The sequence below is a fragment of the Mus caroli genome, unplaced genomic scaffold (assembly GCF_978045245.1).
Source record: "Mus caroli unplaced genomic scaffold, Mus_caroli_1 scaffold_14, whole genome shotgun sequence".
NCBI classification, from domain to species: Eukaryota; Metazoa; Chordata; class Mammalia; order Rodentia; family Muridae; genus Mus; species Mus caroli.
The window spans coordinates 71,819,408-71,833,632 of record NW_028227269.1 but is presented as its reverse complement, the minus strand read 5'-3'; positions in this window follow the sequence as shown (position 1 = coordinate 71,833,632).

The window sequence follows — 14,225 nt, the reverse complement described above, 5'->3', positions numbered from 1 at the left end:
ATGCACACGCACATGCACACACACTCGCGCACACACGTACCCGCACACTCAGAGGCAGTCTTTTGTATACTCCTGTCCCCCAATAAATCTCTCTCAAGGTCTGTTGTGTGGTATGAATTCCTTGGCCCTCTGATTGCCACAAAACACACATTACATCTACACTAAATAGATGCATATGCTTTTCTCTGCTAACTGGTCCTGTTTGATAAGGCTCTCTGCCATAAACATAGCCTAGAGTAAGAAAAGAAAGTGCTTCACTTCTCTAGTGCCAGTGATTGCAGTGAAATACTGTACATGGCATGTGACTCTCCCAAAAGCGGGCAAAAGGGACCGAGGTTCCTTGGAACTACCTAGAGTCGGGTTCAAAGGAAACCCCATTTCCCCTTATTCCGGTGGTTAGAGACAAGCCAGCATTCCTCAGGAACTTGTAAAACTGGTTCCCCTCTACCAAAGGAGGATAGCTCCCTTATCACAGGAAGAAGGGATACTTGGCTGTCCGTGGTACTTATTAGCATATCGAAGCTCATGCTGGCCTCCAGGCTCCCTCAGTACTACAAGAACCTGTTACTTATTTCAGAGTCCAGGCTAAGGTCCTGGCTCTTCTCAGCCCCGCCCCTACCTTAAACTTCTCCAGCTCAGGGGTGTCCCTCTCCCAGAAACTCATCTCTCCTTATAACCCTGCTATTTTGGTCTCTCTCTCTCTCTCTCTCTCTCTCTCTCTTATGGTCAGCTCTAGTCTGTTGGCCCTGTTTAATCTACTACTTTCTCTCTCTCGGCTCTGAACTCTTCCAGATGCCTCAGATCTGAAATAAAAGCCTTCCCCCTAACCATACCGCAGAGAGGTTAAGTAGTCGGTTTATACATCTAGCAAAGAGCGAGAGTCACAGAGAGAGAAAGGTGAAGCATGAGAGACTTTGAACCCAACACAGTGAGACAAGAGACTTCCAAGTGTCTGCCAGGTGCTGGGGAGGTAGGAAGAACAGGACAGTCACTTACCCTGCTCTCCTGTGCTTCCAGTCAGCTTAACCAATCCATGATGTGTGCTGAGTTACAGTGGTAGTGTTATCTAAGAAGGCAGAGCAAGATCAGGAGTATCTACAATAGAACTCACTTCATCCCAAGGGATGAAGGTAAAGAGGAAGGGAAAGTGACAGAGAGAAGAAAACAGGGAGAGAAAAAGAGAAAAGAGACAAGAGAGAAGGGGAGAATGGAAGGCACAGAAGAAGGGATGGGGGGGGGGGGAGAACATTGCCTAACATAGCCCTTCCAGGCCACAGAGCATCTTCGAATGGGCTTTCACGATAGGAGACTGCTATGTAATTCTGCTCCCACCCTCAGCAACACACATGCTAGAGTCCTAACTTCCTGTGTCTCAGGATGTGACTATTTGGAGACGAGTCTACAGAGAGATAAGTTAAATGAGGTCAGTGAGATGGGCTCTAACCCAATGTTCTGAGGTTTTCATAAAAGGAGAAATGTTAGACTCTGCCATGTATGGAGGGAAAACCACATGAAGACCTGGGGACGAGGTGGCCCTCTGCTAGCCAAGGAGAGAAACCAGAGACAGATCTATCCCTCCTTGGTCCCACTAGCCTGAACCTGCATCTTGCCTACCAGCCTCTAAAACTGTGAATTTCCATCGCTGGGCCACAAGTGTGTTAGTTACAGCAGCCCTGGCAGAGTAACTTAGGGACTAAGTCTCTGCCTTCCTTATCAATAGCTCACTACAGGACCTCAGACTACACAGGCATGAGTTTAGAAGAGAGGCGTCTGTCTGTCCAGGGCCAGAGGACGCAGAGGACAGCTCTCTCCATCCACTTGCCTCCATTGTTCTCTGGCCTTGCCCCCCTACCCTAGGACTCTGGGTTTGTAGCAGACACTGGTCCTCCCTCCTGGTGGGAGCAGGGTTTAAAGGAGAACCCCTGATGTTCTCCCTGGACCAGTTATTGGAGTCCTGGGAAGGATGAGGTTTACTGCCAGGAAGAGAAGCCCTAGGAAGCCATCCTCTCTGCTGCTGGAGACACAGGGGCAGTGGGGGAGAAGCAAGATTCTCCAGCCATGACTCACCCTACATTTCATGGGGAAGGGAAGTGGAGAAGGTCCCGAAAAGCCATATGGGAAAGCAGTTAAGCTCATTCTCATTATACAGACTTGAAACCCGCACCATCTGATGCGTGCACTGTCGCTGCCACAGTTGAACATGCAAGGAACCTTGGCCTGTGGACTCAGTGTCCTGATTCAGGCTAGGCATGAGACACATGGGCTAGGCTCCGGGAACCTCTTGGGATCACAGGAGTGTCTGCCCTGGCGAGGGACACCACCATGGAGGGGCATTATGTCCAACAGATTAAGATCAGGACCCAAGTTGACAGTGCTTCAGTCCTAGTAGTCCTGCTAAAAGGAAGGCCCCAGGCTGTTGGGCAAGGGCGGGTTTGTGGCTGGAGCTGGGGCTGACTGGTTTTTCCACTCCCAGTGATTCTGGGCCTGAGAAAACACTTCTAGCAGCAGAAAGACTTAGACTGACAGCGTGGAGGAAACCCCCGAAGTAGGGGGGAGCCAGCAGGGAGAAAAACAGACTCTTTCAGAGAGGACAGGAGATTGGCAGGTGCTAAGTGGGGGGTTTGAGGTATAGGGGGGCTGGTGCCACACACCACGTCAGAGTCTCAGAGCTTCATTTCCCCATCAGCAAGGGTTCTGGGATTGGACACTCAGGGCTTTGAAGTCACCTGATTGGCATCAGCACGCCCATCTGTCCACTAGCACCAAGTGCTTACAAAATGTTAAACTGTCCTGAGAGGAAAGCTTCCAAAACAACAGCAAATTGCTTTTATATCTTTGTGCTTTGAGTTAAACTGGATGAAAAGTGGCAACTGTCACACACACACACACACACAACCGGCCGTCAATGGTCCTTCTTTCAAGTCCGTAAACCACACTTGAGGTGCTCACAGGAAGGGCCCACTTTCTCAGTGCTAACCCGGCTGCCAAGGCTAACCACCTGACAGTTGTGATGAGCTTCGCCAGATAAACATACGAAGCATCACAGGTTGGCGTGTGCGTGTGTGTGTGTGTGTGTGTGTGTGTGCACAGAGAACTTTTCAGTTGAATGAAATAACAACTCCAGTGGACAGTGTGAGCCTTACAGATGAGGACCATGGGAGGGCTCTGGGCTGGGCTTTTGAAAGCCAATGAGAAGCCATGAATGGCCTAGTTTCTTGTTACCACTGGATGACACCTGTCCTTGTCCCAATATGATGCCAAAAGAGAACACTGTATTTTTTTGTTTGTTTGTTTTTGGTTTGGTTTTTGTTTGTTTGTTTGTTTGTTTTAAGAAGAAAATACTATTTCCTCCTGTAATACACACTTTTACAAAACAACCCAGCCGCAGGTAGGCAGAACACAATGGAAACAGAGTTGAAGACAAAGGCTTTCTCCTCTGCAGGTCTTGACCCAGCCAAATGTTTCCCTAATTGGTGATTCCAACTCACTTGGTTTGAAGCTCTTCAGAGTCTGTATGTGAGAGAGAATCTGGACAGAATCCGGAAAGCCATGAGGGGTCTCAGGCCTGCCTGGAACCCATTTTCCACTGCCACTGGAGACCCCAGGCACCAGCAGAGTGGCCTTTCTGCATGCATCACAGTACAAGAAGAGAGAACCTGGGTCCATCAGCAGCCTGCTGTGCTGTGGCAGCTTTTTCTAGAAGCACGCTGTAAAGCGTGACCAAAAATAGAAACTCGGGCTTTGCATATTTCATCCCCTAACCTGGCACTTTGACCCTTTCCAGAGTGGGCTGAGATGGCTGCTGTGATTAATCAAAATGTGCTGACACTTGGTGTCTTCCGTGGCAAAGAGGGGCTTCCTCTGGTGAAGCGTGTGCTGAGAGTTTAATGTTTTAAACACATTGTCCTTACCTGATATGGGGTTTTAACCCATCTCCCCCTGCATGTGATACAGGGTTGTATGTAGCCCAGGGTGGCTGCTAACTCACTCTGTAGCTATATATGTGTTAGGATTTATCAGTGGAAGGCACCTGGCTGGGGCTGGCTAAGGTATGCAGCAGAGATCATAACACGCAAAAGGTCTCACATAAGATGTTTATTTGGGGGTGGTGAAAGACCATCTTGGAATGGGGACATGAGAGAGGGACACAGACAGACAGACAGAAGGACCAGGAGACAGAGAGAATGAGATTGGGGGGGAGGGGACAAGAAAGAGTGCTTTTAAAGGGTTCTAGTGTTGCATAGGAAAAACTGCAAAAAAATAAAAATAAAAATAAAATAGCAACAGTGGAAAGGTGCAGCACCTGGTGGTGGCAGGGGACAAAGCAAGCCGCTGTCGCTGAGTTGCTGAAGGCAGGCTGGCATAGCACCTGATTTTTTTTTTTTTTAAAACAATATAACCTTGAACTTCTTGATCCTCTTGCCTCTGCTTCCCAAGTGCTAAGATTACAGGCACTCACTGGCATATCCTAGTTATACAGTGCTGGGTAGAACCCAGGGCCTTGTGCTCAACCAACTGACCAACATTTCCAATCCCTAAAAGAAGCTGTTTGTCTTGATGTATGAAAACCGAGGCGATACAATACGGCTGCAAATACCAGCCAGTTCGTTTAGGTCAACGGCTGCCCTGATGTCTTGAGCAGCCCATGCAGAGGCCAACTGAGTAGTCAAGGGCTGGGGGCTCAGAGAGCCAAGCTACCAGAGTCTAAGCAAGGTAGAAGTATTTGCAAACCAAGGCAGGGCATTTACTTGTCCCTCCAGCATCAGTTCTCTCTGGGTCTCTGCAGGAGCTCAGCTTGCAGCCCTTAGCTTGGCATCCCTCTGAGTTAATGTGGTACTTATCAAATTGCCATCACCCGGTACCAGCAAGATAAAGGTAGGAAGCTTTTCCGAAACCATTTCCTCCATTTCAAGGACGACCATTCATTCTGGAAGTCTACCCTTCCATTATTACTTTGTAGTTAAAATGTGCTTTCTCCCCTGCCCGTACCTCTTTCGACATGGGGTCTCATGTAGTCAAAGCTGTCCTTGAACTTGCTTTGTAGCAGAAAGTGAACTCTTGACCTTCCTACTGTCTCCTGACTTTGGGGTACTGAGGACAAAACCCAGAGCTTTCTGCACTTTAGACAAGCATTCTACCAACCGGGCCACACCTCCAGCCCCAAAATGTGCTTTCATTTAGGGAGAACTGGTGTCATTAGACAGGAATTTTCTTTTTAATGTTCTCACCTAACAAAATAAAAGCATTTTGACGAGGCTTGGACTGTCGTCAAACTTGAATTTTGACTTAATGCTGGTTTTTTTTTCCCAAAAAAATTCTTGGAAATTTTACTGGCCTGAAAACCTTTTGTATTAACATGCCTTTCTCAGCAGGGTGTGAGGGTTTTGGCTTACAATCCCTGAGCAGAGGCAGGAGGATGGCAAGGAGTACAAGACTAGCCAATAATACATGGTAAGACCTGTGTCAACACAGACACACGTGCGCGCGCGCGCGCGCACACACACACATACACACCCCTAAATGATCTTCTCAGAAAGCTCCGTTTTGCAGTGCGGACTCTGATGTTGAGTCCAGGGTAGGGTGCAGTAGGATGAGCTGTCCTGAATCTTCCAGAGGGACCCTAACCTGGGACAGGGTCCAGGGAAAATGCATTTGCTTGGCTATCTCGCCCCAGCTCCTCCTATCTCCCTCTTCACCGAAGAGCAAAACCAGATGGATGCATGTGCCCCAAGGAAGAGGAGAGGAACTTGGCAGATTACGGTCGGGAAGGAACATTTATTACGGGTGATTTAGCAGCCTTCAAACACACAAAAAAAATATTATCAGTCATCTCCTATCAGAGTCCTCTATCTCTCTAAAGCCCCAAACTAGAGGAAATTGCCTCAAAACAAGACAAGAATGGGTGTGCTCAGGGTTGTTTCCCCGCCTTCCCCTTGTTGAGGCTCACATGAAAGTTCTTTCTAATGCCTGTCTCCGTTGGCCCTACGCATGTCCAGTCCTTCTGCCTTCAGAGTCTCATTCAGCCTGATTTCCACTGTGGCACTGCTCAGTGGGTGTTTGTAAATACACCATTTTCTTCTGACCAAGAACACTTGAAAGCTAAAATGCAGAGCATTTGCATTATAATACACACGTGTGAGCTCACTACATGCACGGGGGGGGGGGGGGGGAACAGGGATGTGGTCATGTTAGTCCCTTCAGAAGCCAAAGTCTCTCAAATGGCCGGGGCTCCCTACTTCCAGAGCCAGAGCCCAGACCCACTGACGTCATACCCTGTGCAGCTGATGTACTGAGTTTACAAGAAAGACAACAGCTTGACCTGTCTAGCTCAGATGTCACCGATCCAGGGATGTGGAGTTTGCTTACATGCCTGGCAACTCTTCGGATTCTTTGACATTGACCCACATGCTCCATCCTCAGTAAGGATCGTCTATAAATCTGGGTTAGTGCACGTCTACTTTACGACTTGTTGATCACTTCATGGCTGCTATGGGTGGGCGTGTAATCGTCACCGCCTCGGATGCTCCACAGTTGTGTGGGTGTGCACTAAATTACTTATATGTGTGCACAGATCCCAGAAGGGTTAGCAAATTAGTACACCAAGTCTCTGTCAACACTTCTATTTGAAATGGATTTATTTACTCACGACTCAATGTTGGCTTTACCAACAGTTGCTCATATGGCAAACTAGAGATTGATGAAGCAGAAAAATAGTAATTCATGTGAGGTTATTTTCCAAAACAACTTCATTTTTTTTAATGCCTTTGCTGGGAAAGCAAAATGGAGCTGGAGAAAGGCCAGAGAAAATTAATAATAATAATAATAATCCACGAAAAATCGAATGGCTTCTGTATAGCCAAGAAAAAAATGGCTATTTGTTTCCTGGATAGATGAATGATAAACTGAAACAAAACTATAGTTATAAAGTTTTTGAATGATGTAAGAGAGATAAACAGAAAGTCTGCTTCAGGTTTCAGAGTGGCAGGACTTCTTCTCTTTTCTACCTTGGAGCGTTGGACAAACTTAGTGAGAGAAAGCAAAGACGATGCTTTAGACCCTGCAAGATATAAGGCAGAAATCTGCACTCCTTTCACAAGGGAGACTGGCAGCTAAAAACTGGCTTAGGGATATGGATGGGTGAATGAAGGCATCATAATAAATTATTAAAGCAAACCAGGATGTGGGAGGCAGGAAGTAGCTTCCTCACTGAAAAATGCCGACATTGTGGCCTCCACCAGTCACGGCTCAGATGACAGGTCATGCTGAATGGATCATAAATTGATACAGAAACTCTTACTTAAATGTCCATTTCTATATTTCCTGTTGAGTTCATGTGTCAGAACTGGATTTTTGTTCGTATGCATAAATTATCCAACTTCTTCGAAAGATGTTTTATGGCATCATTATTATATAAATACAACTGTCTTCCAATAAAAAGGTCTTCTTAAATTGATACCCAGTCTAACAGTGGGACACTAGTTAGCAGGCTTTCTGGTCGACCTCTTTTAGTAATATTAATCCTGGTTCTGCCTTAATTTATACACATGCACCTCTCTCCAGTGTTTCCAACTTGCTACGAATTCCAGATAGAGGAACAACAGAAATGCCCCCCTGCTCCTAAGCGTCCTCTCTTCTTCCTCTTCCTCTTCCTCTTCCTCTTCCTCTTCTTCCTCTTCTTCCTCTTCCTCTTCCTCCTCCTCCTCCTCTTCTTCTTCTTCTTCCTCCTCCTCTTCCTCTTCCTCTTCTTCTCTTCTTCTTCTTCTTCTTCTTCTTCTTCTTCTTCTTCTTCTCTTCTTCTTCTTCTTCTCTTCTTCTTCTTCTCTTCTTTTTCTTCTCTTCTTCTCTTCTTCTCTTCTTCTCTTTTTCTCTTCTCTTCCTCTCCTCTCCTCTTCTCTTCTCTCTCTCTCTCTCTCTCTCTCTCTCTCTCTCTCTCTCTCTCTCTCTCTCTCTCTCTCTCTCTCCCTTGAGATGGGGACAATGAGACCATGCACCAAGGCTAGGAGGTGTTCCCAGAAACATGTTCTAAATACATGGAAGGAGATGGCCGGAAGGCTGGTGGCTCTTCCTGTTTATTTCCTCCTGCTTCTCCTGACAGAGCCTTTCCTTAGCAGACAATCACATTTTACCCCACAGAACATGTGATTTGTATTAATGTTGCTGACACGCCTGGTGGTGCAGCCGGTTTCCCCATGGTTGCTGAGTGTTTGTGGTGTCTGTCCACAGATCCTGGGCAGTAGTATTGGGACCATCAGTTACAGGTAAAGTGCTTGAGATATGGCCTTAAATCTAACTATTCTGTTGAAGGGTCCTTTCTATCTTGCTCTGTTTTCCTACAAAAAGTTTAAAATATCTATCTATCTATCTATCTATCTATCTATACACACACACACACACACACATATATATATGTGTGTGTGTGTGTGTGATCATATGGAAAAACCTTTCTTGTTTTAGAAAACTAGCTGTAGAGAGTTGTGGCAACCACTGGAGTGGAGCCTCGGTGCTTTTGGAGGCCAGTAGGAAGTGAGCGTTCAGGAACAAGGGGCTATTTCTCATGCCTGTTTGCTTCCTTCAAAGATTCTCTAGCATTCAAGCTCCCAAACCAAACACACTCTGATGCGTTTCCAAATGACTTTATTTTTATCAGGGCAAAAGAGAATTTCCCATGAAGCACCACTCTTCCAGATGCATCACCCAGACCACTCCAAAGGAAAAACCTGCCTGTAACATGCTTCTCAGTGTTAGGGTGCAGTGAGGATACACAGTCTCGGCCCAGATCCCCTTGGCCGTATAAAATATGTCACATAATTGTATTTTAGGCTAGGGAGGAGTGTTACAAAATAAATATTTCCCCACTAGAACACACTGGGAAATGTTTGCTGACACCTCCATTCAAGCCAGCAGGTTTCCTGGGAAGAGTTTGGCAAAGAGCAGGCCCCTCCTTAATGAGGTGCCGGAGCTGGTTAAAAATTAAATATTAATTCACCATTAAAAAATGCTGCAAAAAAAATCAAAACCTAGGTCTGCAAGTGGGTGTTTGTGCTTCCTAAGTCTCTGGCCTGCAAAATGTCCCGGGTCATCTAAGGACTATCAGACTTTATAGAATTGCAACCCTTTCTCCTTCTACATCTGTCCGTGGGAAACACCAAGTTCTTCCATGCTGCTGTTTGTGCTTTCCTTTTTATTTTACTCTTCGTTGTTTCCTTTCTGCTCTTGGGAACTCCTTTCCGAACTTGTGGGTGGCTCTTCTATCCGATGCAGAGCCGCAGGAGCAATGCCCAGGAACACTCAGAATCCCACCTGATGACGCTGAGCTCCAAGAAGCTAGTTTGGGACTAGCCAGGCTTTCCTCTGGGTGGAAGGTTCAAGCAAGTCTCTACCAGAGAGAGGTTCAGGGTCTTCATTCTCTACTACCCACTGCTCTCAATTCTGTGCCAGTGATGCCAGAGCCACCTCTGTGCTTCCCATCTCCGTCTCTACTTTAACACAAAGCCATCAAGTTCTATGACTTTCATCTGTCAGCGGAGTGAGGGTTGTATGCTCATATTTCCAATGCAAATGGCATACATCTTAGTTATTGATGTACACTCATTTCACAGTGCCAAGGGCTGAGCAGAGAGACCCGTGCAGGCAAGGGAAGTATCATGCCAGTGAGCTAAGCTCAGGCAGCATACATTTAGAAGATTTAGTTTTTACTTATGTGTGTGTCCGTGTGAGTGTGTGTCCGCGCGTGTGTGTGTGTGTGTGCTATGTTTGTACAGATGCTTGAGGCCAGGAGAGGGCATTCGATTCACTGGAGCTGGCGTTACAGGTGGTGTGAGCTGCCTGGCACAGGTGCTGGGGACTGAACTTGGATCCTCCAGAAGAGCAATGAGCGTCTATCCTGCCTCTCACACAATTTCATCCACTTATATTCTACAAATGGCTGCCTTCACTCAAATGAATTTCAAAGCACCAGAGCAAAGTGTGTAGGACTTGGAAGCAGGGCGACCTTCAAGGTGCTTCTAAGCACACCCGCTGCCCCAGCTGCTACATTCAGATCTTGGGGGTGGCGTTTCAACATCTGAGACCCAAGTGAGTCTCCATGCTCTAACACCATTTCAATCTAAAAGGTTGTTTTGCTTGTTTGTTTGCTTGCTTTGTTTGATTTGGGTTTGGAACACAGAGAACCTAAAAAAAAAGTGCTTTTAAGGTACTGGATATGTAAGGATAGCCAAGACACATTTAAAAAGCAAAGCTCAGAGTCAGGCGCAGGCTTGATTAGATATGAGGATGGGCGAGTCCCACTCCTGCCTGGTGTGCAGTAAGCTGTGACTTTCCCATTCTGACAACAGCAAGCTCCATAACTGTATAGTTTCTTGAATTCACCAGAAAGCTAATATCCCAGGGAATCCCAAATCCTGGAACCTAAGGAAAGAAAGCCAAAGGAGACAGAGTATAAAGAAGGACTTAGAGTTGAGTAAGAATAGGAGAGAGTCTAGAGAACTAACGAAAATTAAATGGAACTGAATAAAAAAAGATTAACAAATTACTCAAAGCTCAAAGTGGCTAATATGGGAGGACAGAAGGCACACCTGGGAGGTCAAACACAAGAGCGAACCACACCCCCCCACAAACACACATTTCCCCCCCCCCCACTACATCCCCTACACACACACACACACACACACACACACACACACACACACACACACACACTCCCTGAGAGCTCTTCTCTATTTTGGTCTCCACCCACTGACTAGGGCAAGGCCAAAACTGACTGCTGCCCACAGTTCAGGCCAGAAGGACGTCATTGCAGAAGAAACGGTGCCAAAGGGCTCCCAACTTTTCTCCCCTTAACTCTGGGGAGGCCACTGGAGGCCCCTGCAGTCGGATTGGGTGACATTAAGGCCAAGCACAGACTGCAGCCACGGTTCAGTCAAAGATACAACTCTTGGTCTGCAGGCAAAGTCAGGACACTTTCCTCCTGTCTGTGACACTTACCCATTTTATTGGGCTTCTCAGAGAACCAGGTTTTCCTGTCACTAACCTTTCTCTGTTGGTTTTTTTTTTTCTTTTTCCTGTTTTCAATTTTATTGGTTTCCACTCTTATTTCCCTTGTATTGAATTTAGTTTGTTCTTTCTTACTATTCCCCTCCCCCATTAGACGAAGCTTAGATGATGTATTTTTACATTTTTCTAGATTCCTGGGTTATTTGAAAACATGCTGCTGAATACTGAAAAATTAGAGGGTTTCTAGGAATCTTTTCCATTAACAATTTTGACTTAAATTTCACTGTAGTCTAATAGATATGTTCCGTCTTGAGGAATGCTACAAGCACATTTGCAAAGAATACATAATCTGCTATTGCTGCATAGAGTTATAAACAGTGTCGATTAAGTAGGGGGGTTGGGGGTTTGCATTGTTGATTTTCTATCTGCCTATGCTATCTCTCCTATAGAGAGGAATATTTCCCCAATGATAACGGTAGTGTGCCATTGAATTTTGAATCGTTGCTAGGTGCATACCACCAGGGAGTTATAACATCTTATATAACTTCCGTCTCTGAATTCTGTGTCTTTCCCCCATAACATTTCTTATTATGAAATCTACTCTGTCTGATATGAATGTAGACACCCCAGCTTACATTGGGCTTACATTTTCCTGGAATATCTTCATTTTTAAAAAGCCAATCTATACCTTTATATTGAAAGTCGGTTTCTTCTAGACAGTACATAAGAGTAATATTGCTTTATTTGTACACTCCAACAAATGTGTTTAAAGTATTCACATTTAATGTGCCTACTAATATGTTTCAGTTAAAGTCTATTATGTCTAGCTGGGATGCAGCTCAGTAGTATAGAGCTTGTTTAGAATGAGGCCCTGGGTTTAAACCTCACACCTCAAACCAAGCATCATGATAACGATTGCTGCTGATCCATCTACATTCCTGCTTTCTCTTGGGCTAAGCATCTCTTCTGATTAACTTTCATCACCACTATGTGATTTGTATCTAAGCTCTTTTGTGTGGTTTCCCTGGCATATTAGAATATATGCCTTTCGTTGGTCAGAACCTAACTTTACATTATATGTTATATATATCCTCACTTGTTTTTTATTTATTTATTTATTTTTTATTTTTTTACACTCCATATTTTATTCCACCACCCCCCATCCACCCTCTGACTGTTCCACATCCCATACCTCCTCCCCACCCCTCTGTCTCCTTGTGGATGTCCCCACCCCCCAACCCCTCCTGACCTCTAAATTCCCTGGGACCTCCAGTCTCTTGAGGGTTAGGTGCATCATTTCTGAATGAAAACAGATCCAGCAGTCCCTCTACTGTATGTGTGTTGGGGGGCCTCATGTCAGCTGGTGTATACTGTCTGCTTGGTGGTCCAGGGGCCCAGATTAATTGAGACTGCTGGTCCTCCTACAGGATCGCCCTTCTCTTCAGCTTCTTTCAGCCTTCCCTAATTCAACAACAGGGGTCAGCTGCTTCTGTCCATTGGTTGGGTGCAAATATCTGCATCTGACTCTTTCAGCTTCTTGTTGGGTCTTTCGGAGGGCAGTCATGTTAGGTTCCTTTTTGTGAGTGCTCCATAGCCTCAGTAATAGTGTCAGGCCTTGGGATCTCCCCTTGAGCTAGATCCCACTTTGGGTCTGTCGCTGGACCTTCTTTTCCTCAGGCTCCTCTCCATTTCCATCTCTGTAATTCTTTCAGACAGGAACAATTATGAGTCATAGTTGTGACTGTGGGATGGCAACCCCATCCCTCACTTGATTATATCCTCACTTGTAAAGATACTGTGATTCTTTCTTCTCTCACAACTTTGTACTATCACGTGACCTCTTCTACTTCACAAGTCCTATGCACATAATACCACATTTCTCCTCTTCCTCTCGACAGCTAGTTATCTTCAGGAATAGCTGATACATTTCCTATCTCCTTATCTTTATGTAGATTCTTATTTCTGCCTTGCCTCCTCCGTCTCTTGCTTGGAGGAATTGTGTAACTTCCGTGTAGTAGAGTGTTGACTGGCAATGAGTTAATAGATTCTGTCTGCATGTCTGCTCCTGCTGTGTCCTTCCTGGTCCCCTTTCCTCTGTAGGTCTCTTCTATAGTCCAACATGATAAGTGGTTTATTCTTTCTTCTTTAGATGGAACCGGTTCTGGAAGTGAGATGGGGACAGGGGTCTGGGTGGCGCGCACATCCCTCTGCAGTGGTTTCTTCCTGGCCTGCCATGTGGATGAAGAAGCTCTGCCAGTCTTTCTTTCCTCCCAGTGCTGGGGGCTGAGCCTCCTGCATGCTGGGTGATCAGTCAGTCTGCTACTGAACTACAGATGCAACCTTTGCCTGTCTCCCTATGAGTGCCTTCTAGAGTTCTATAGAGATGGCCTTTAGGGGCCAGCCTCTCTCACCACCCACACTGACTTCCTGCTATTATTTTTTTCCTTATTCTCCTGGCCACACCTATTTCCAAGAAAGCAGGGGTCTGTGCTTCTCCATAGTTGCTTCTGCTTTTCCACACCTGTCTTTGCTTCTCCAGAAGCCCCGATTAAAAGGTTTCAAGGCTTGGCTACCCTGTGATCGCAACACTCTGATGGATCAAGAAAGCAGTGTGTTTGAAGTTTATCTTGAGTTTTGTTGTCTGTATCTTTAAGAGAAAGCCATGTTCTTTTTAGACCTTCATTTCCTGAGATTTCTTTTGTTCTGTTCACTTGAGGGTCGTTTCATTTCTCAATATGCTTTTCTTCACCTATAAGACTGCCTTAGTAGCTTAAGATGGATGGAGAATATCCATCTTGTTAGCCTGCTAACAAGGAAGGGTCCATATGCCCCTGGAGTCGTTGTCCTTTCAGGGGGCAGCTCTACTAAGTGGTGATTCAGAGGTCTGACTGAAGAGTAAGTTCTGGTCCCCTGGCCCTCTCAAGGAAGGACCAGCAGACAACAGTCCAGCAGACAACAGACAATGCTACTTGGGCTATCCTATAGTTCTCAATACTTGTATGTCCCCTCATAGTTGTAACCTGGGTGGCTGGGACCTTCTAGAAGCATCCCCATGTTTAATGCCAAGGCTTTCTCTTCGCAGTTGTAAGGAGCTGTGTTTCAGCTTACAGAGGTGAAGATAACACGGATGAGAAGCAGCACTCACTGGAAGCACAGCACAGAAGCCAAAGGAACCATCTACTCCTCCGGCACTGCCAGTATCGGCACTGCAAGTATCAGCACTGCCAGTATTG